The following is a 21,699-nucleotide window of genomic DNA, read 5'->3' as shown; positions in this document are numbered from 1 at the left end:
CTTTGTAATGATTCTCGTATGAATGTATACAAAGTATTTATCTCGTTTGATTTTGAAAACGGTTTAGAAAAATGTAACTTGGTAATGATTCTAGTATGAATGTATACCAAGTGGTGATTTTCTAGGATTTGCAAAGTGTGAGGGGTGGAAAATGTTTTAGGTTATGATCCAGCAATTGAGAGTTATACCTTCCTAAGGTCGTTATGAACGTTTCCTATCCTTATGAGGGTAAAACTGTCCTTACTATTGAGAAGTAAGTAATTTTACCCTTTGGATGTTTAAGGGTCATCGTAGGGTCATCGATAGGTCATTGAAGGCAACAGTTGTAAGGATACCTTAGCATTCGAATGGACGATCATCATTTAACCGTAGGCTACACCGAAGGGTCATCGAGGGACGAAATCATATATTCGAAGGCAACATCCGAGGGACTATGATTTATTTTATGATGATTTAATCGAAGGGCCATTGCTAAGTGTATCCCCACATCCGCGGGACATGACCGTGGTACCGTAATATCGTAAGGCAAAAGAGAGGTCCAAGATCACATATTTAGAGGCCGTATTTTACAATCGATTAGGTAATTAGGATGAATCTCCACATTAAAATTAATACATTAAAATTAATACATTAAAATTAATACATTAAAATTAATTAGGTAATTTAGGGTGAAACTCCACAAGGGTATCCCACAAATAAAGTGGAAGACCTAGACAGCAATCTTTTCCTGGGAAAGGTGAACCTTTACAAAATTCAGCAAACGGGTTAGAGTACCAAGTCAGGATGCACTCAAGGATTGCACCGCAAAAGAAACCAGAACAGCAGTAGGGTCAGATAAACAATGCATGGCTATGATAAAAACATGACAGGTTAGCAAAGGACAGAACAGAAAAATCAGCGACTGTCCCGGTCGCCGCTGCCTCGCCTAGCGAAGGCTTAGCGAATACTCGCTGCATGCTCGCTTAGCGATGTGCTAGCGAGCGGCTGCGAATTCTGGTTTTGATAACAGCATAATGTCAGCAAGCTTCACACCTTATAGCATCCATTACAGAGATTATGTGGTTAGACATTCAGATGTTCATGCATACTTAAATTCATATGTAAAACTTAAGATAGTTTCATAAATTCAATCATGATACCATGTGCAAATTAAGAACATAAGGTAGTAATAGCAATGCCAACCTGTTTGTAATCGAATTGTAACCTTGAATTGGCCGATCGGATCGAATTGAGCGGAAGTGACCTTGCTGCCGCCGGCTTTTCTTTCAGGGTTTGTCTCCAGTGAGTATCAGGGTTTGCTTGCCAGGGCTCTCCTTTCTCCGTTTTCGTTCTTTTTCGTTCTCCTTTTTCATTACTGAAGTGCTGGTATTTATAATGCTCTTATTTGTGACCTAATGGGCTCAGAGTGAAGCCCAGAATTTTCTGTTATCTGCCAGCTTCGCTAGGCGAGCGTGTAGCGAACGTTCGCTAGGCGAAGGATTTGCTCGCCTAGCGAGCAGGCCAGTTTGGGCCATTTTCTGGATTGGGCCATTCGTGAGCTGGGCCTTTGTTCCTTTAAGATCAGTGTCATAAAAATGAGTCGGAGTGCCCTGAAAAATGTCTTGAAATATTAATGGGCAAATTTTGGGGTATGACATATTGCATTTGTAATTATTATACTGTGATTGTATATATTTGCATATATGTTTGCATGCATCATATTATTACTGTGTTGGATTCTGGACAGGTTTGGTTCCTTTGATTTGGGGTGGGTGTTCTGAGTGGGGATAAAACCCAGGCCCGAGTATACACCTAGGATTAGCGTGGTCTCATGTTTCCTCACATGTTGTTATGACATGATGTTGAGACGTGACATACCACAGCCGGACGAGGTTCTTTGGAGAAAGCCCTTCCGGGTGGAGTTATTCCGCTTTGGTTAGGTTACCTCTTCTGAGCTGTTGACTTCGGTGACCGTTCTTTCCCAGATCTTTGGTTTAAATGATCTTATGAGAGCTGAAACGGCACACCCGAAAGGGCAAACCCGTTGAGTATCTTGTCCGATTGTCGAGACCATTATCCGCCTTAGGATGACCTTATAGAATTCACCTGTGAGGGGAGGGGTTGATTCTGGCAGATGCAGGTTCTGATGGTGACTCTTTGATGGTGACTATTGGTTCAGTTCTTGATCTGGGTCCTATTTATAAGTCGGATTTATGGATATTTATTTCTGACACGCCGGAGTTCTGTCCGCGGTATTTATCAGCGGGTTCCGTTTATTTCGGATCCCCGGGCTGAATTTGAGGGTACTTGTTCAGAGGATCTTGGTGTTATCCGCTCAGTGATTTACTAGTGACGATGGTGGTATATCCTTAGGTTCCGTTTATTTCGGAACTCCCGAGTTGGATTTATGGTTACTCAGTCCCTCAGATGGTTGTGATCAGTTCAGAGATCGGAATCCAGCATAGTTGATGTTCAAATGACTTGGAGGATGGCACAGTGCATTGCATTCATGCATCTGCATCATTCCCATTTTGCATTCATTCGCATCTAACTCATGTCTATCCATACTCAGGGTACATTCTCGATTGAGATTCTGGTTGAGAGAGATCCTGATGTCAGAATGTTATTGTCAAATTATTATCCGTCTCGATGAAGTCAGAATCAAAAGACAGAGTGTTCCTCATACGGATAGACATTGCATTCATGTGTGAGTCATAATAACTTGTCTTCTGTTTTGCAGGTGTCAGTTTTTAACATGTTTGATTGACTCAGGAATCGTTGCTTGCGCACGCCGAGTCATTCTTCTGCACGTAGCTCGTCCACACAGATACCCTACCAGACGCAACAAACCCAAACTGATGGATCCATCCAATGCTGATATTCTCGAGCTGAAAGAGAAGATGAGTGAGTTGGTCAACGTCATGCAAGGGTTCACCTTGGGGCAGAAAGCAATCGCCGAGAAGGTGGAGAGGATTGAAAGTTGGCTGAGAATGGGGAAAATACAGGGAAATGCTCCATCGTCTGAAGTAAAGAAGCCCTTTAGTAATGGTCAGCACAAGAATGAGGGTTAATCAAGTGATGTGTATGCCCAAAGGGGACATGGTAGGGATCGTTACCACCCGTATGCTGCTACAGTAACAATTCCTGCTGGTAATCAATATGTACGATAACAACAACAGTCACCTCAACAGAGAACACAAAGAGCTGGGTGCCAAGTAAGAAGAAGGATGACAGATCGTCGGTTTGATAGGCCACCCGTGACGTATACCTTTCTGTTTAAGAGGTTGAAGGATCTTGGGTTGGTTAAGCCGAGGACGTTGGCTCCGGTAGGACCAGATCAAAGGCTTGCAGGTTACGATGGGAACATCAAGTGCGAGTTCCATTCTGGTGCACCCGGGCATAGCATTGAGGGTTGTAAAGCTTTTAAGCATGTCGTTCAAGATTTGGTGGATTCTAAAGCCATCAATTTTGCACCGACGCCGAATGTTAATGCTAACCCCATGCCGATGCATGGTCCTATGGGGGTAAACGTGATGTCAAAGGATAAGAGAAAAATAGATGTGACGGATGTGGATCAGTTGAGGACTCCAATGTCTGTGGTCAAGAGACATCTGAGGAAGAATGGGGTTTTTCCGGGTTGTGATGACTATTGTGCTGCTCGCACTGTCACTACCAATGGGTGTGTTGTACTGAGGGATACAGTGCAAAGGATGATGGATGAGGGAAGCCTCAAGTTTGAGAAAGTTGGTTTGGAGAGGGAGGATGTTTCTACCATAACCATCTATTTTGATCCGATCGACTTGTCAGTGCCGGTCGATGCAGCTCCAGTTACCATTACGGTGTCGGGGCCTATCCCATATGAAAACAACGATGTTGTGCCGTGGGATTATGGTGGGGAGGTATATTGTAATGGAGAGAAGCAGGAGGAACAGGCTGCAGGTGAAACCACCGTTTTAAAGGTGGATAATGCCGGACCTAGTGGTTTCACTCGCAGTGGAAGGTTGTTTGCACCCGACGCATTGAGGAGTGGGTATGGAGAAAAAGAAAAGAAAGATAAGGCCGAGGCTTTAGCCATGGGCAAGAGGGAAGCAGGTGGTGAGTGAGGGTACTCCTGTAGCGACACCAGCGCCTGTTGGGTCGGAAAAAGAACTTGATGATGAAGTCGAGGAGTTTTTGAGGATCATCAAGAAGTCTGAGTATAAGCTTGTTGACCATCTGCAGCAGACTCCGTCTAAGATTTCAATCCTGTCATTGCTGTTAAGCTCCGAAGGGCATAAAAAGGCTTTGTTGAAAATATTGAAGAGAGCTTATGTCCCACAAGAGATTACGGTAAATCAGCTAGAGACAGTGATGTCTAATGTCAATGCCAGCCATGGGTTGGGTTTCACTGATCTTGATCTTACAGTGGACGGGCGTAATCACAATAGGGCATTACACATCTCAATGGAGTGTAAAGGAGCAGTGCTCTCGCACGTTTTGGTGGATACCGACTCGTCACTCAATGTGTTGCCAAAGAAGGCCCTAGCAAAGCTGGATTGTGAAGGAGTGGTGTTGAGGCCCACTGACCTGGTTGTTAGAGCATTTGATGGCTCTAAGAGGGTTGTGTTTGGGGAAGTGGAGCTCCCTGTGAAGATCGGGCCCTAGGTGTTTAAGTCTGTGTTTTATGTCATGGATATTCAGCCGGCATACAGTTGCTTGTTGGGTCGACCATGGATACACGCTGCTGGGGCAGTGACTTCGACTTTGCACCAGAAATTGAAGTATATCTGGGACGGACAGGTCGTAACAATTTGCGGAGAAGAGGACATCTTTGTCAGCCACCTGTCATCGTTCAAGTATGTGGAAATGGACGGTGAAATATTTGAAACACCAAGTCAAGTATTTAAAACCGTCAAGGTGGAGAATGCCATCTTTGCTAAAGAAGAGAAGAAGCCGTCCATTTCTTCTTACAAACAGGCCGCTGAGGTGGTAAAGAGTGGAGAGGCCCCAGGTTGGGGAAGGATGATTGACATCGCGTCAAAAGAAGACAGGTTTGGGGTTGGTTATCAGCCGGGCCGAGGCTCGTCTGGACAGAATAGAGACCGTCGTCAGCCGTTCACGCTCACCAGTGCTGGAATGCTAGATCCAGATCACGTCTGTGCGGTGGGTGAAGAGATCGACAGTGACTGCAAGCTCGACTCGTGGATAAAACCGTGCGTACCAGGGATGGAGGTCCAGAACTGGAAGGCCAAAAAGATCATCACTGTCACTCTGCATGAAGAGTAATATTTCTGTTTTTCAATTTTGTTTGCATGAAAGCCATACGTTTTGCCCGAAACGTAACGGTTCATTGTAAGGGCCACCTCATGTGTTTCATTTTGCATTGTTTGCATCATTAATAAAAGGATATTTTTCGCATTGAAAGCGGTGTTCCCTGTTTTTCATTTATTTTTGTAGTTTAAAAAATAAACAATAAAAATGGCAATGTTTGTTTTCATTTTCCTTTTAATTTGCTTAGCTCCGGTTCTAAACGCAATGCATGAATCAACATTCATGCAGATGCGATCGTTCTCCGGATCTCATTGATAACAATCTTGTTACACCCTCATATGACTTCGACAATCCGATCTATCATGCCGAAGAAGAAGGCGAAGAAGATTGTGAACTGCCGGAGGAATTAGCCAGGTTGTTGAAGCAAGAGGAGAAGGTGATTCAACCGCACGTGGAGCAAGTCGAGATTGTGAATCTGGGTACCGAGGAGGTCAGAAAGGAAGTGAAAATTGGGGCCGCTTTGGAGGTAAATGTCAAGAGCAAAATGGTAGCCTTGTTGAAAGAGTATGTTGATATCTTCGCCTGGTCCTATCAGGATATGCCAGGGTTGGATACCGATATCATTGTACACAGGTTGCCATTGAGAGAAGATTGTCCTCCAGTGAAGCAGAAGTTGCGCAGAACTCGACCCGAGATGGCCATGAAAATTAAAGAGGAAGTACAAAAGCAGTTGGATGCTGGTTTCCTAGCTGTCACTAATTATCCGCCTTGGGTCGCGAATATTGTGCCGGTGCCGAAGAAGGATGGAAAGGTGAGGATGTGTGTGGACTACCGGGATTTGAACAGAGCTAGCCCGAAAGATGATTTCCCATTACCTCACATCGATGTGTTGGTAGACAATACATCTCAATTCTCGGTGTTTTCCTTCATGGATGGCTTTTTTGGCTATAATCAGATCAAAATGTCGCTAGATGATATGGAGAAAACAACGTTCATCACACCGTGGGGCACTTTTTGCTATAAGGTGATGCCATTCGGTCTCAAGAACGCCGGTGCCACGTATCAGAGGGATATGGTGACTTTGTTTCATGATATGATTCATCATGAAATTGAATGTTATGTTGATGACATGATAGCAAAGTCCCAAACAGAAGAGGGGCATCTGGTAGATCTGGCCAAGTTGTTTGACCGGTTGAGACAATTCAGACTGAGGTTGAATCCGAACAAGTGCACTTTCGGAGTGCGGTCCGGTAAGTTGCTGGGGTTTATTGTGAGCGAAAGAGGAATCGAGGTTGATCCTGCCAAAGTAAAAGCAATACAAGAAATGCCTGAACCGAGAACAGAAAAAGAGGTTCGTGGTTTCTTAGGTAGATTGAACTACATTTCACGGTTCATATCTTATCTAACAGCCACGTGTGAACCCATATTCAAGTTGTTAAGAAAAGATCAAACGGTCAGGTGGAATAATGATTGCCGAGCGGCATTTGAAAAAATAAAAGAATATTTGCAGGAGCCTCCGATTCTATTGCCTCCTGTGGAGGGACGACCGTTAATCCTGTACTTGATAGTCCTCGAGGGGTCTATGGGGTGTGTAATAGGGCAACATGACGAGTCTGGTCGAAAAGAGCATGCAATTTACTACCTTAGCAAAAAGTTTACCGACTGTGAAACAAGATATTCGCTGCTCGAGAAAACTTGTTGTGCTTTGGTATGGGCTGCTCGCCGACTGAGACAGTATATGCTGGTTCATACCACTTTGTTGATTTCCAAGATGGATCTGATCAAGTATATATTTGAGAAGCCAGCATTGACCGGACGGGTTGCGAGATGGCAAATGATTTTGACTGAATATGATATCCAGTATACCTCTCAGAAAGCGATCAAGGGGAGTGTATTGTCTGATTACCTCGCCCAACAACCCATTGAGGATTATCAACCGATGAAGTTTGAGTTCCCTGATGAGGACATCATGTTTCTCAAATCGAAAGATTGTGAGGAACCTATCCCGGAGGAGGGGCCTGACCCTAAATCCGAATGGATTCTGATGTTTGATGGGGCCGTTAACGTGAATGGTAGTGGAGTTGGTGCTGTTTTGGTTACGCCGAAGGGATCCCACATTCCTTTTGCTGCCCGGCTAACATTTGAGTGCACCAACAATGTGGCTGAATACGAAGCTTGTATCTTAGGGGTCGAAGAGGCGATTGATTTGCGGATCAAGAACCTTGCCATTTATGGAGATTCAGCTTTGGTTGTTAACCAGGTTAACGGGAAATGGTATACACATCAATCTCATTTAGTTCTATACCGGGATTATACGAGGAGATTGTTGACGTTTTTCACCAGGGTGGAATTACACCATGTGTCGAGAGAAGAAAATCCTTTGGCAGATGCTTTGGCTACTCTGGCTGCCTTGATTAAGGTGCAGTGGTGGAATCAGTTCACTAGTGTTGAGGTGGGACGACTGGATAGACCGGCTTATGTGTTTGCTATCGACACAGCGCCTGATGATGAAAAGCCGTGGTATTATGATATCAAGTGCTATCAGGAAACTCAAGAATATCCCGAGGGAGCGTCTAAGAAAGACCGAAAGACTCTGAGGAGGTTGGCCATGGTATTCTATCTGAACAGAGATGGGGTTTTGTACAAGCGGAATTTCGATTGGGTTTTGCTTAGATGTGTCGTTGACAAAGAAGCAAGCCAATTGATGAAAGAAGTTCACGAGGGGTCGTTTGGTACCCATGCCAGTGGGAATGCGATGGTGAAGAAATTGTTAAGGGCTGGTTATTATTGGATGACAATGGAGGCTCAGTGTTTCAACTTCATGCGGAAGTGTCATAAATGCCAGATTTATGCTGACAAGGTGCACGTGCCCCCAAACCCGTTGAGTTTGATGTCATCTCCGTGGCCGTTTTCTATGTGGGGCATTGATATGATCGGAAAGATCGAGCCTACGGCTTCGAATGGGCACCAGTTCATATTAGTGGCTATTGATTACTTCACCAAATGGGTGGAAGCGGCATCTTATGCAAATGTGACGAAGCAGGTTGTTGCCAGGTTCCTCAAAAGAGACATCATTTGCAGATATGGGGTTCCCGAAAGAATCATTACTGATAATGGTTCTAATCTCAATAACAAAATGATGGCAGAACTGTGCCGGGAGTTCAAAATCGAGCATCACAATTCTTCTCCTTATCGTCCAAAGATGAAAGGGGCGGTCGAGGCGGCTAATAAGAATATTAAGAAGATTGTGCAGAAGATGGTCGTGACCTATAAGAATTGGCACGAGATGTTGCCGTTTGCATTGCATGGGTATCGAACATCGGTGCGTACGTCTACTGGGGCAACGCCTTTCTCGCTTGTGTATGGGATGGAAGCCGTGTTACCAATCGAGGTCCAGATTCCGTCGTTGAGAGTCCTGATGGATGTGAAATTGGAAGAGGCGGAATGGGTAAGGACTCGGTATGAAGAGTTGAGCCTGATTGAGGAAAAGAGGCTGACGGTCATTTGTCATGGGCAGTTGTACCAGCAGCGAATGAAGCGTGCTTTTGACCGAAAGGTGCGACCTCGTGTATACCACGTAGGAGATATGGTGGTGAAAAGGATCCTTCCTCCTCAAAACGATCGTCGGGGCAAATGGACACCCAATTATGAAGGTCCATTCGTGGTCAAAAAGGTTTTCTCTGGCGGAGCCTTGTTGTTGACGACCATGGATGGCGAGGATTTTCCATCCCCTGTGAATGCGGACGCAGTTAAAAAATACTTCATATAAGAGACCCGCTGGATGAAAAGAATAAAATAGTCCAGGAAAAAAGGGGCATCCCGGCGAACCGAAAAAAAAATGAAAAAAGGTTCGGGCAAAAGTTAGGGATAAAGAGAAAAAACTGTACACCCTGCAAGTCGAAAACCCCACAAGGGCGGCTTGGGCAAAAAAGGGTATCCCGGTGGACTGAAAACCCGAAAGGACGGTCCAGGCATAAGAGGGAATGAAACTAACTACTGCGTCTAGCATGATCGTTTGTACTGTGGATATGACTCCTGGATAATACCCGACAGAGATCGGTCGGAAGCGTCTTGTTCAGAAGGCAGAAAGTGCGGAGAGTCTTGAGGACATATGGGGTGTAACCGAGTTGGAACTCGATGAGATCACGGGTTCACATTGCCATTAGGATAGATTTTCCTTTTGTGCGCAATTACCTCTTTTCAGGGATTGCTTCCTGTGTATTGCTCAGTTAAGAGCCACCTTTTTCAATCAATAAAATGCATATTCAGTCAAATAATTTTGTTTTTGTTTTCATTACCGCTTTGATTGCAAAAACATCCGTTTATTTTGATAAGAGTCTTTGCATTTTGAGACATAGGGGTCCCTTCCAATGCATGTTTATAGGATTGAGAACTTGAAATCTTATCCGGAAGGTTGAGTGACCTGGGTGTTGAAATTTTGGCACGCCTGGGGCACGTTTTTATCTAACGATCTCTTTTGCAGGTGCTGTTAGATATTTTCACTCACTTGCAGGTTGTGACGTGAAGCGTTTTTGACAAAAGAATCCTTGGAGGTCTGTCGCACCTCGAAAAAATGGGGATACGACTTCAAAGCGAAGCGCGATCGCACGCTCGCAATGATGGACTGAACAGAGTCGCCACCGAACTTTATTTATTCCCAAAAATGGGAAAGGGAAAATATCGATAAAACCCCTAAAAGAAAGGATAAGATATGGTCGTCGCAACCAATATCAGGGTTCGGGAGTCGATTACGCAAGGGGAAGATATTGGCACCCCTCACGTCCGTTGTACTCAACGGGAACCATTAGGTTAGTTGTGTGGGTTAGTGTTAGTTGAAATATTAGGCTTTTCGAATTATTAGGTGGGAAAGAAAGAAAGGATGAGAAGAGAATGTTTTTGGATTTTTGACGAAGGACTAAACCTAAGTTTTTTATTAGTGGGCCTGACAAGATTTAAAAATCCTGCTCCTACGTATCTCAAAAGAGAAATCAAGGCTTACGTAGTTCTGGGTAGAAAAATGTTTGTTTGTTGGTCAATTTTAGCGAAAGCTATACTGTATTAATCGACGAAAACATTGTTTTACCCAAAACAGATGAGGAGTGGACGCATACCACACATCAAACGGATTTATAAATCTACATTCGGAAAAGCGTCACTTATCTCGACTCAACAATCGTGGCCGAAACATTGTTTTACATCACCTTAAGAGAATATATCTTTCGTTTATGAAAAAGGTTCTTTGATTAGTCGCACGGCGGCGAGAAAAGAGTTTGATTGGTTTGATGTATTTTGAGTGATGGCGAGAACTTGGATGAGCGAGATATACATCTCGAATCCTAGCCTCAGGAGTGAACGGTATACACCATGTTCCATTTCCATCTTTATTGAAAGAGGTTAAGATAGGAATTAAGTATTTTGGAATTTGATTGAGAAAGGGTTTGAAGAGACCGCATTGACAATTTTAGACGATGGCGAGAGCCAAGATAGGCGAGGCATACGTCTCGAATCTTAATCTCAGGAGTGCACGGTATACACCATGTTCCATTTCCATCTTTATTGAAAAAGTGTTAAATAAGAATTAGGTATTTTGGAGTTTTGTTGTGAAAATGACTTGACCCTAGATCAAGTATTGATGGACGTTTAAGAGAAATTTGAATGAGTGTTTGAGAGAAAACAAAGTGGATAAATTTGGATGATGGCGAGAGCTAGGATTGGCGAGATATACATCTCGAATCCTAGTCTCAGGAGTGCGCAGTATACACCACGTTCCACTTCCATCTTATTGAAAATGTCTTAACTATGAATTAATATTTTTTGAGTTTTTATTAAGAAAACTGGCTTGACGTTGAATCAAGCGTTTGATGAAAGTTTGAAAGAAATGGAATAGAATAGGAGGGAGAAATGAATTGATTTGTTTATTGAGAAAATACTCGACGTTGGATCGAGTCATTATTTTTGATCTTTTGGAAATGGTTGATTTTATTCTTATGTTAGTATCTAACTAAACAGTCAAACAAACAAAGAAATAAAACAGTACAAAATTATTACACATCGGGGGAGTGGGGTACATTTTGTCAAATGGGGATTCAAAATCATGAAACAATTAAATCGGGCCCAAACAACAAATAATGCAATGTATGAGTGTAAGTGCAAGAGAACTGGCTCATTGTAAGAAAGCCCAAGAGTAAGCTATGTGAGGTTGATGGCGATGCTTAAAAGCAATCGACTTACAAGGGTATGGAAATGGGTATTAATAACCTAAAATTAAAATAAATAGCAAGGTACTATATAGAAAAAGAAATTAAATAAAATAATAAACATAACAAATATAAACACAAAAATTGGCTATCCCCAAGTATTGAACCCGCTCCACTAAAGACGATGATAGTACTCTCTCTCCACTAGGCCATTCATGATTATTTATAATTTTAATAACAACTTAGATATTAAACCAGAATAGATTGAAATTAAAATTAAAAAAGAATAAAAACTAAAACAAAATAGTCTGTTGGACTACTAATTAAATGATGGAGAATCAAGAAATAAAACCTAGCCGCCTGGCTGTTGGGTTTTCCAATGGATTATGAATTGGGAAAACAAATATACCAATATATACCATTTAATAAAAAATAGAAGACTAAACATAAACAATTTTTTTTAATGGTTTTAATGCTGGTTTTGTAAAAATAAAATAAATGAAGGAAAGGTGGGAGGAACAGTAACGAAACATTCATTTGTTCACGCTCCCTCAAACTCATCTTCTCTATCAACCATTCTCTCTCACCCTCAATCATTCATCTTCTTCGCTCACCACTGTGAATCTCACTTCTCTATCCGTCCCTCAATCGCTCCTACCAAAACTCAACCTCTCGCCGCCTCTCGATATCTCACACCCAGAACGCGAAAAAAAGACTAGAGATTTAAAAAGAAGATCCAATACGAAAGCTACCCTTGGCGGTGATTCGGTGGTGGCGAGCTTGCAACTGTCTTTCTTCGCTAAGTTTCAGAGTATTCAACCGTCGATTGAAATTAGGTTTTCGTCTTTGGGTATTCAGCGTTTCTGTTGTTTTTTGTTAGGGTTTCGTGGTCGTCGCCTCCGATCTCCTCTTGTGCGCATCACCTCTCACCTTTTATATTCACTACCTAGGGTTTCAGATTGGTATACAGAGATTCAAAAAAGGAACTTCCTGGAAGTGCTTTTAGGTGCTCAGAATCGGATTGCCTTCTTTGATGCTTGGACTTGGAAAAGGTAATCTGAACCTATGCTTTCTCTTTGAATTTTGTCTCCATGCCATTTTGGGATTTTTGAAATTTTAGCTGACTTGGTAATTACTCGTGTTTTACTGTAGTGAAATTTGGAGCATTCATGAGAAACTCTCAGTTCTTTCAACGACGATTTTGGCTTCAACGGTATCGAGTTTCAGAAAACCCTTTCTTTCACGAACTGATTCCAGCATTGACATCCCCCTTTCTGGACCGCACCACCACTTACTGGTCTGGCCATGACGATACACCTTCCGGCTCATCTACTGTTGAGTTGCTCATTGGCTATGAATCAGAACACAAGCATTACTTGAATGTTTCTGCAGCGACCAATTTATTTGTGAATCTCATTGGCGTATGGTTCTTTAGAAACTATGCTCGGATAAATCTTGCTTACAGAAATGCAGAAGATATGAATTGCCACTCTAATTTTTTTTCCTGCACGTTCTTACAGATTCCATTCACAGTGCAGGTTTGATATTGGCATCCTGGTTATTGTCCATCGGGGTTGAGAATGCAGAAGTGTCGTGTTTGGGGCTCGTTTCTGTTGCAGCTTCCTTTGTAGCTATGGGATTAAACAAACTCCTGGTGATTAAATAATGGCCATTGCTTCTTCGGTGTTACCGGTTCATTTTTGATTAGCATTCTCTTTTTAATAACTGAATTTCACTGAGCAATGCTTCTTTGTTAAAAGTTTGAGAAAACATATCGCACAAAGTTTCTGAATTGATTGTTGTGGTTTGATTTGATTTTTGCAGGACATATTTGCATATCAGTATCCTTGAAGCAGTCTGCAAACTTCTATTGGATAATTAAAAGACTGTTTTTTTGTGCAGATTCCTGATTCAGTGTGGTCTTAGGTGAAGCATCCTTAAAGTCGCATTTGATGGCCTCGCTTGTGCGTTTGCAAAGTGTGCTTGTTTCTTGCTCTCATCTCTAAGAGCAATCAAAGCAGGTATGTCTTCAAACCCCTTGTCATTTGCCTTCAACATTGTGTCTAAACCAATGAGTTGCTTATAAACAAAATCACCCTGAGAAATAATGAATTCCTTTAGTGATGCAGTTCCAGAAAAGTACTTGCTACCACTCATTGACCGTGCCATGCCAGCAAGTAACTCATCATTACCGGCATATCCACGTTTACCTTTTCATGAAAATCCCTGATGTCTTTTGGTCCGGGACAATGGAGAGGAATTTATTATGCAGATAGGCTGAAAAAATTGGGTCCACTGACATAGCAGCCACTGTTTAGGCTTGTTTGTTGCAGGTTGTGCCTTGCCCTTTATTGTTTGTTGCAGGTTGTGGACGAGGTTGCAAGCATGTTGATTGCAGGTTGCATTGGTTTATTGCAGCAAGATTATTGATGTTGCATGTTACAAGGTCTGTTGTGGCATTGATGATGGTCCAATGCAGGATGGTTTTATGGGGAACTTCCATACAGATTGAGCAGGTAACAACTTTCTAGTCTTTCTTTTCATCCTTCTTTAGAAAAGCACTTAACCTTTTTCATATTTCCTCTTGCACCAGATGAAAGATATTGGGTTTCCCTGTGACCTTGAGTCCGGGACTTGCACCGCATCTTACCAACTTAGCCGTTTTAAAATTGAACCTGGAACTTCTCTAGAGCAACGAATTTGATGGTCTTCACTGCGCTCTCGATTTAGAATTCTTGCAGCATTTGGTATCTTGTGAAGTATATCATGATCTGCTGCCCTCATTCTATACCAACAGGAGCCATTCACATTAAATGTTGATACGGTTTTGCGGTCTTCTGCTACCAAAAGTCCAAGCAAGAACAAGAATCATGCTTAAAGTGATGAAAGCGATGGCGATTAGCTTTACTACGGTATGACAATAATTACATATACGCAAATTCCTTATTATTCTAAATCTTCCTCTGCTGATTCTTTGGTAACCGGAACTTCAATTTCTTCCTCTCCGAAGAGAGTTTCCGAATCAACAGTTACAATCCCATGAAGATTCAAACAAATTTTCACTTTAATCTTTTCTTTTCCACCATTTTCAGGTTTTTTACTTGGAATGTGAGTTTGACAATTTGTCATGGCAAGCTGTAGCGTGAGGCAGGTATCTGTCATGCTGGTGTTATTTATTCTTGTCATGTGGTTCGATATCCCGTGGTAATCTTGCAGGTATACTCACAGTTCTTGCTCTGGTTTTGCAGGGTGCGCACATGGCTGGAGAATGGTGAGCCAAAATTTTCCTTTGCTGACTGCATGATGTATGGTTTGTTGTTGATTTCTGAATGCCATGGAGGTTTGAGTAGGTTTGATGGTGATTATGGTTCATTGGTGTCTTACTGCAATATCATTTTGCAGGTTATTGATGCCAATAAGCTCAACACTTTCTACTCCAAGAATACGGTCAAATTCCCTCTCGTCGTGCATCTCAACAAGGGCGGCCAATCCAAGTAATTTGCATATTTTAACCATGTTCTTGATGTCAAGATCAGGTAAAACAGCGGCAATTAGAAGGACTGCATCTGCTCCTTTAGATTGATCATAGTAGAGTTGCCAAGCATCTATGATGAATTCTTTGCACAACAAAGGGCACTTTACTCCAGCATTTCTTATTAACTCAAGATTTTCAAAGCTCCTTGAAGTATTTTTCATCTGTCAAAACACTTAGACATGCTGCTCCACCTTAGGATGTTTCATTGTTGGAGTGGTTTTTTGTAAAATGGTTAGATTATATGTAATTGAAAGTGAGTGAAAATTTGAATGGTTTACGTAATATGGTATGGAATCAAATTACAGGAAATTTGGGAAAAATGAGATTGAATGGACAAAGAGCTCCATGAATTTGAATGGTTTATGTAATATGTGTGAAATTGTTTGTAACTTTGGAATTGAGAAGTGATTTTGAACATGTGAATTGAAATGGTTTATGTAATAGGATCCCACATGTAACTGTGACTTGGGATTATGTAATGAATGTTCATTGAATTGTATTGAATGGAATTGGATATATTGAATGAAGGTTTGAAAGTTTGAATTAATGGTAAGGTTATGGTTATAGTTTGAACTTGATTGAAGTGGTTGTAAAGAATAAGAATGGTGAGACCTTGGTTTATGAAATGGGTGTTTTGGTTATAAAATGGATTTGGATTTTTTTAGAAATAATCCAAGACTAATCTAAATGTCAATTAAAAATCAAAAAAACAATAAAAACCAATTAAAATCAAATTAATCTATAATTTGTTAAAACTACTTTGATGTCAAATTATAACATTTATTTGGAAATTAAAAATCAATTAGAATTTGAATCATTAGTAAAAACACAATTAAGATTAAATTGAAATTTGGAATTTAGGCTTAATTTGAAATTAAAATCAAATTGAAAATAAAAAGTCAAATAATCAGAACCCATTTTATAATCAAAAAAACACCATGATCAAAAAGCCTAGCTAATGACCAATGTTTTATAAAAAAAATGGATTTGGGAATGGACGGTTGCCTTTGGTCATGAATGTATGCAAATGAACTTTAGGCCAAGTGCCAAAAAAAATGGAAAAATTCAAGACCAAAATCGGGGTATGACAGTTGCCCCTATTTAAGTATCTTCAACTAGAGAATATGAAGCAGGACACTCTTCATATGATCATAGTAGGAGATGGTTAAATACTAAGAAGACCCGGATTTTGATCCTGAATCCCTATGACATGATGTGATATGATATGATATGATATGATATGATATGATATGATATGATATGATATGATATGATATGATATGATATGATATGATATGATATGATATGATATGATATGATATGATATGCATGGATGCATGATTCTTTTTTTGTAATTTTTATCTGCTAGGGATATGGTGGACCCTTGACAGGAGATGCTACTAGACAGACCAATCTGTGGGGAATGCTGGTGGTCCATAGGGAGACAGACAAATGGTAAAAAACAAACTCGCTGGGGAAGACAAATCCTGCTGGAGAGTCAGACACACCGGGGAGTACTCAAAGTGAAATTTGATAAACGGTACTTGGAATACAAGAGATTTCGGTAGTAAGTTCACATATGACCTACTAAATCGAATAAGAAAGAAAATGCTACAACATGTTCAGATATGACCTGGCAATACTGGAATAAAACACAACAAACAGGTTCATATATGACCTGACAATGCTGGGGGAATATCAAGAAGTTCTGACAGCAGGTTCAGATATGACCTAACAAACTCAGAAAAACTCAAGAAGAGTGTATCAACAGGTTCATATATGACCTGACAATACTGGAATGAAAGTTCAACAGCAGGTTCATATATGACCTGACAACACTGAAACAATCATAGAGAAAAGCTCTTCAGAACAGGTTCATATATGACCTGACACTGGAATAAAGCTCAACAACAGGTTCATATATGACCTAACAATGGATTAAAGCTCAACAACAGATTCACATATGACCTAAATAGTATTGAACAACAGGTTCATATATGACCTGACAATGGAATAAATCTCAACAACATGTTCATATATGACCTGAATAGTATTGAGCAACAGGTTCATATATGACCTGACAATGGAATAAAGCTCAACAACAGGTTCATATATGACCTGAATAGTATTGAACAACAGGTTCATATATGACCTGAGAATGGAATAAAGCTCAACAAACAGGTTCATATATGACCTGAATGGTACTGAACAACAGGTTCATATATGACCTGATGGTGGAATAAAGTTCAACAACAATTGGACTTGAAAATGACTGCAAAAACCGGATGTTGGTTCAAGGATACCACAGGCAAACTGGAATTAGAGGTCAAAAGATGTAGGATCAACAACAAGACCTAGGTCAATGCACAATGAGCACGAAGTACATTCCGGCTATGCATGATTTGAATTCTTTTATGCATGATATATGAATGATCATGATCATGAGAATGCTGACACTTGGCAGACTGGGAGTTCGTAGGGACTGTTTACAGAGATTCTGACTCCTCAACACCAATAACTCATACCCGTACAATTAACAGGCGCGTCCAGAGGAGAATCTATCATGATTGACAGTTAAAAATAACCAAAGGTCCATCCTTCTAGAGGATTAATAAGTTAGGTTCCATGGGGACTTTTGTTGGTGATCCAGGAATATTTATGCAACCTTGAGGCTTTCGGGGAAACAAATGATTTTCCTTTGATTTTCACATATATCAAAGTAATTTTGTTCTTTTTACTAAATTTCAAATTCTTTTTCAAGTTTCAAAATTTCATTATTAACAAATAAATGACATTTTGCATAACAAAGAAGAGCGTAGATGAACATAACTAACAATGATTGGGAAAACTTGCATTTTATTCAAGAATGGTAGCCCACAAATGGCGTAGCTCCATGGAATATTACAATTTTTGGAAAATGGCAATAAGGAAAGGTTTACGTTGAATTCAGTGACCACTAACATCCCTACTAGATATGATTTCCCAAAACCTTGCTTCTAAGGGGAGTAACTGGATTGATCTTCCGCCTCAAATTCTTCGGTGTTAATCAGTAACAACTGATGCAGTTTATGCCTTTTGCCCCTAATTTTTTCCTGGATCGCCCTTTCGGGTTTTCAGTCCATCGGGATACCCCTTTTTTTGTGCCTAAATCGCCTTTTCAGGTTTTCGATTTAGCGGGTTTTTATTAGGCATAGTACTTTTTAATTGCATCAGAGTTCACGGGGTGTGAGAGCTCTTCATCATCCATAGTTGTGAGAATCAAGGCGCCTCCGGAGAAAGCTTTCTTCACAACATATGGGCCTTCATAATTGGGAGTCCACTTCCCACGTGAGTCCTTGTGTATTGGCAAGATCTTCTTAAGCACGAGGTCTCCTTCTCTGAATTCCCGAACACGTACTTTCTTGTCAAAAGCCCTTTTGAGCCGTTTCTGGTATAACTGTCCATGGCACAAAGAACTCATTCGCTTCTCATCTATGAGGTTTAACTGATCAAATCTATTTTGAATCCACTCAGCCTCTTCTAGCTTGGTCTCCATCAAGATTCTCATTGAAGGTATCTCCACTTCAATTGGGAGAACTGCTTCCATCCCATATACCAAAGAGAACGGGGTTGCCCCTGTTGAAGTGCGGACGGAAGTCCGGTATCCATGCAGTGCAAAGGGTAGCATTTCGTGCCGATCCTTATAGGTTTTCACCATTTTTTCCAGGATTTTCTTGATGTTTTTATTAGCGGCTTCAACAGCGCCATTCATCTTTGGATGATATGGTGAAGAGTTATGGTGTTCAATCTTGAAGCTTTCGCATAATTCTTTCATGGTCTTATTGTTCAGATTTGTCCCATTATCTGTGATGATCCGGCTTGGAATTCCATAACGGCAAATGATCTCTTTCTTGAGAAACCGTGCAACCACTTGCTTTGTCACATTAGCATAAGAGGCGGCTTCTACCCATTTGGTAAAGTAATCAATGGCAACCAGGATGAAGCGGTGACCATTGGAAGCTTTAGGCTCGATGGCACCAATCATGTCGATGCCCCACATTGAGAAAGGCGAAGGTGACGTCAAAACATTTAGTAGGGTCGGAGGCACGTGTACCTTGTCGGCATATATTTGGCATTTATGACATTATCTAGCATAATTGAAGCAGTCGGATTCCATGGTCAACCAGTAATAACCAGCTCTCAAAATCTTCTTGGCCATGGCATGCCCATTGGCATGAGTTCCAAAGGATCCTTCATGAATCTCCTTGATCAACAGGTCCGCTTCACGTCCATCCACGCATCTGAGCAGAATCATGTCGTGATTTCTCTTGTACAACACACCATTGCTTAAGAAGAATTTGGATGCTAACTTCCTCAATGTTTTCTTGTCAAGGGTTATTGCATCTGTTGGATATTCTTGATTTTGCAAAAAGCATTTGATGTCGTGAAACCAGGGTTTACCATCGGCTTCCTCTTCAACTGACTGATAGTAGGCAGGCTCAACTTTCCGCTCGATCTGAATGAGAGGTGCTTCATTATGGAATCTGACTTGGTACATTGAAGCCAACATAGCCAAAGCATCAGCAATTTGATTCTCAGTTCTCGGGATATGACGGAAAGTGATTTTGTCAAAGTATTTTATTAATTCCATGACATAGGCACGGTATGGGATCAACTTGGTATCACGAGTTTCCCATTCGTCCTTGACTTGGTATATCACCAAGGCTGAGTCTACACATACTTCGAGGATTTTGATTCGGAGATCAATTGTTGCTTCAATGCCAAGGATGCACGCCTCGTATTCTGCTATATTATTTGTGCAATCAAAACACAACCTTGCTGTGAAAGGAGTGTATCCACCATTTGGATTCAACAGGATAGCTCATACGCCATGCCCCATGTAATTGGAGGAACCATCGAACATGAGCTTTCACCGAGATCCGGGTTCAGGTCCTTCATCAAGTCCTGGGATTTCACAATCTTTTACTACCATAATGTCTTCATCAGGGAAGTCAAACTTCAACGACTGGTACTCTTCAACGGGCTGACTTGCCAGGTAATCAAACAACACACTTCCTTTAATGGCTTTCTGAGATACATATTGGATGTCATACTCGGATAGTAACATTTGCCAACGGGCGAGTCTTCCAGTCAAAGCAGGCTTTTCAAAGATGTACTTTATTGGATCCATTTTTGAGATCAACAAAGTAGTGTGGCAAATCATGTATTGTCTTAAACGACGAGCGACCCATGCTAAAGCACAACAAGTTTTCTCCAAGAGTGAGTATCGGGTTTCACAATCGGTAAATCTCTTACTTAGATAATAGATGGCATGTTCCTTTCGACCGGTTGCGTCATGTTGTCCCAGCACACATCCCATTGACTTTTCAAGCACAGTTAAGTACATAAAGAGTGGTTTCCTCTGAATAGGTGGAATTAGAATAGGGGGCTCTTGCAGGTATTGTCTGATCTTCTCAAAAGCCATTTGGCAGTCAGAATTCCATTCAACTGCTTGATCTTTTCTGAGCAACTTGAATATAGGTTCACACGTAGCAGTCATATGAGATATAAACCTAGAGATGTAGTTCAAACGTCCCAGGAATCCTCTAACTTCTTTCTCTGTACGTGGGGCAGGCATTTCTTGTATTGCCCTAACCTTGTCTGGATCTACCTCAATTCCTCGTTGACTGACAATGAAACCAAGCAACTTTCCGGATCGGACACCGAAGGTGCATTTAGCAGGATTCAGCCGTAGTCGAAATTTCCGAAGACGCTCAAATAGCTTTTGCAAGTGGTCTATGTGATCCTCTTCACTTTGGGATTTTTCAATCATATCATCCACATAAACCTCAATTTCCTTGTGCATCATGTCATGGAAAAGAGTGACCATTGCTCTTTGGTAAGTTGCCCCAGCGTTTTTGAGACCGAATGGCATTACCTTGTAGCAAAATGTTCCCCAAGGGGTGATGAATGTGGTCTTTTCCATGTCTTCTGGATCCATCTTAATTTGATTGTAACCCGAGAATCCGTCCATAAAGGAGAAGACTGCGAACTTAGCAGTGTTGTCTACCAGAGTGTCAATATGTGGCAGGGGGAAATCGTCCTTCGGACTAGCTTTGTTTAAATCCCTATAATCAACACACATCCTGACCTTGCCATCCTTTTTGGGTACAGGTACTATGTTAGCTACCCATTGAGGGTACTTTGCAACTGCTAGAAAACCGGCATCAAACTGACGTTTCACCTCGTCGCAAATCTTTAGAGCCATCTCGGGTCTTGCTCTTCGGAGCTTCTGCTTCACTGGTGGAAAATCTGGCTGTAGTGGTAGCTTGTGGACCACAATATCAGTATCTAAACCTGGCATATCCTGATACGACCAAGCAAATACATCTACATATTCATGTAGCAACTTGATCAATCTTTCTTTGATGCTTGCCTCAAGTGTAGTCCCAACTTTGACCTCTTTCTTGTCTTCCTCGGTGCCAAGGTTGATTGTTTCCACTGGTTCTTGATGTGGCTGAAGGGCCTTTGACTCGTGCTCGAGCATCCTTTCCAATTCTTCAGGGAAATCATAATCTTCCTCACTATCCTCTTCCGCTTGGTAGATGGGGAGTTCAAAATTATAGGAAGTAGTGGGGTCATCGAATTCAACTGGTTTATTGATTATTCTGCATGTTTTTTAATGATGGTTTTTTTTAGTAAAATGGAAATAAAAAGCAAAAGAAATAATAAAAAATATTTTTGTAGTTTTTGAAAGGA

The 21,699-nt window shown here is 41.3% G+C and overlaps 1 long non-coding RNA gene across 11 annotated transcripts; it reads left to right on the top strand.

Annotated features, from left to right (window-relative positions):
* The first annotated feature begins 11,875 nt into the window (after positions 1-11,875).
* Positions 11,876-15,508, top strand: LOC127083698 (uncharacterized). Of its 11 annotated transcripts, none has more exons than XR_007788514.1 (9): positions 11,876-12,478; positions 12,579-12,847; positions 12,965-13,080; positions 13,251-13,447; positions 13,556-13,942; positions 14,020-14,338; positions 14,519-14,577; positions 14,675-14,731; positions 14,829-15,508. It is a non-coding gene; the product is annotated as an uncharacterized LOC127083698 (long non-coding RNA). The 11 variants fall into 11 exon arrangements; XR_007788516.1 differs by having other exon boundaries at positions 11,877-12,478; positions 13,548-13,942; XR_007788517.1 differs by having other exon boundaries at positions 11,878-12,478; positions 13,329-13,447.
* Positions 15,509-21,699: the final 6,191 nt, after the last annotated feature.

Source organism: Lathyrus oleraceus, chromosome 5, assembly GCF_024323335.1.
Source record: "Lathyrus oleraceus cultivar Zhongwan6 chromosome 5, CAAS_Psat_ZW6_1.0, whole genome shotgun sequence".
NCBI classification, from domain to species: domain Eukaryota; kingdom Viridiplantae; phylum Streptophyta; class Magnoliopsida; order Fabales; family Fabaceae; genus Lathyrus; species Lathyrus oleraceus.
This window is presented reverse-complemented; position numbering and strand designations above follow the sequence as displayed.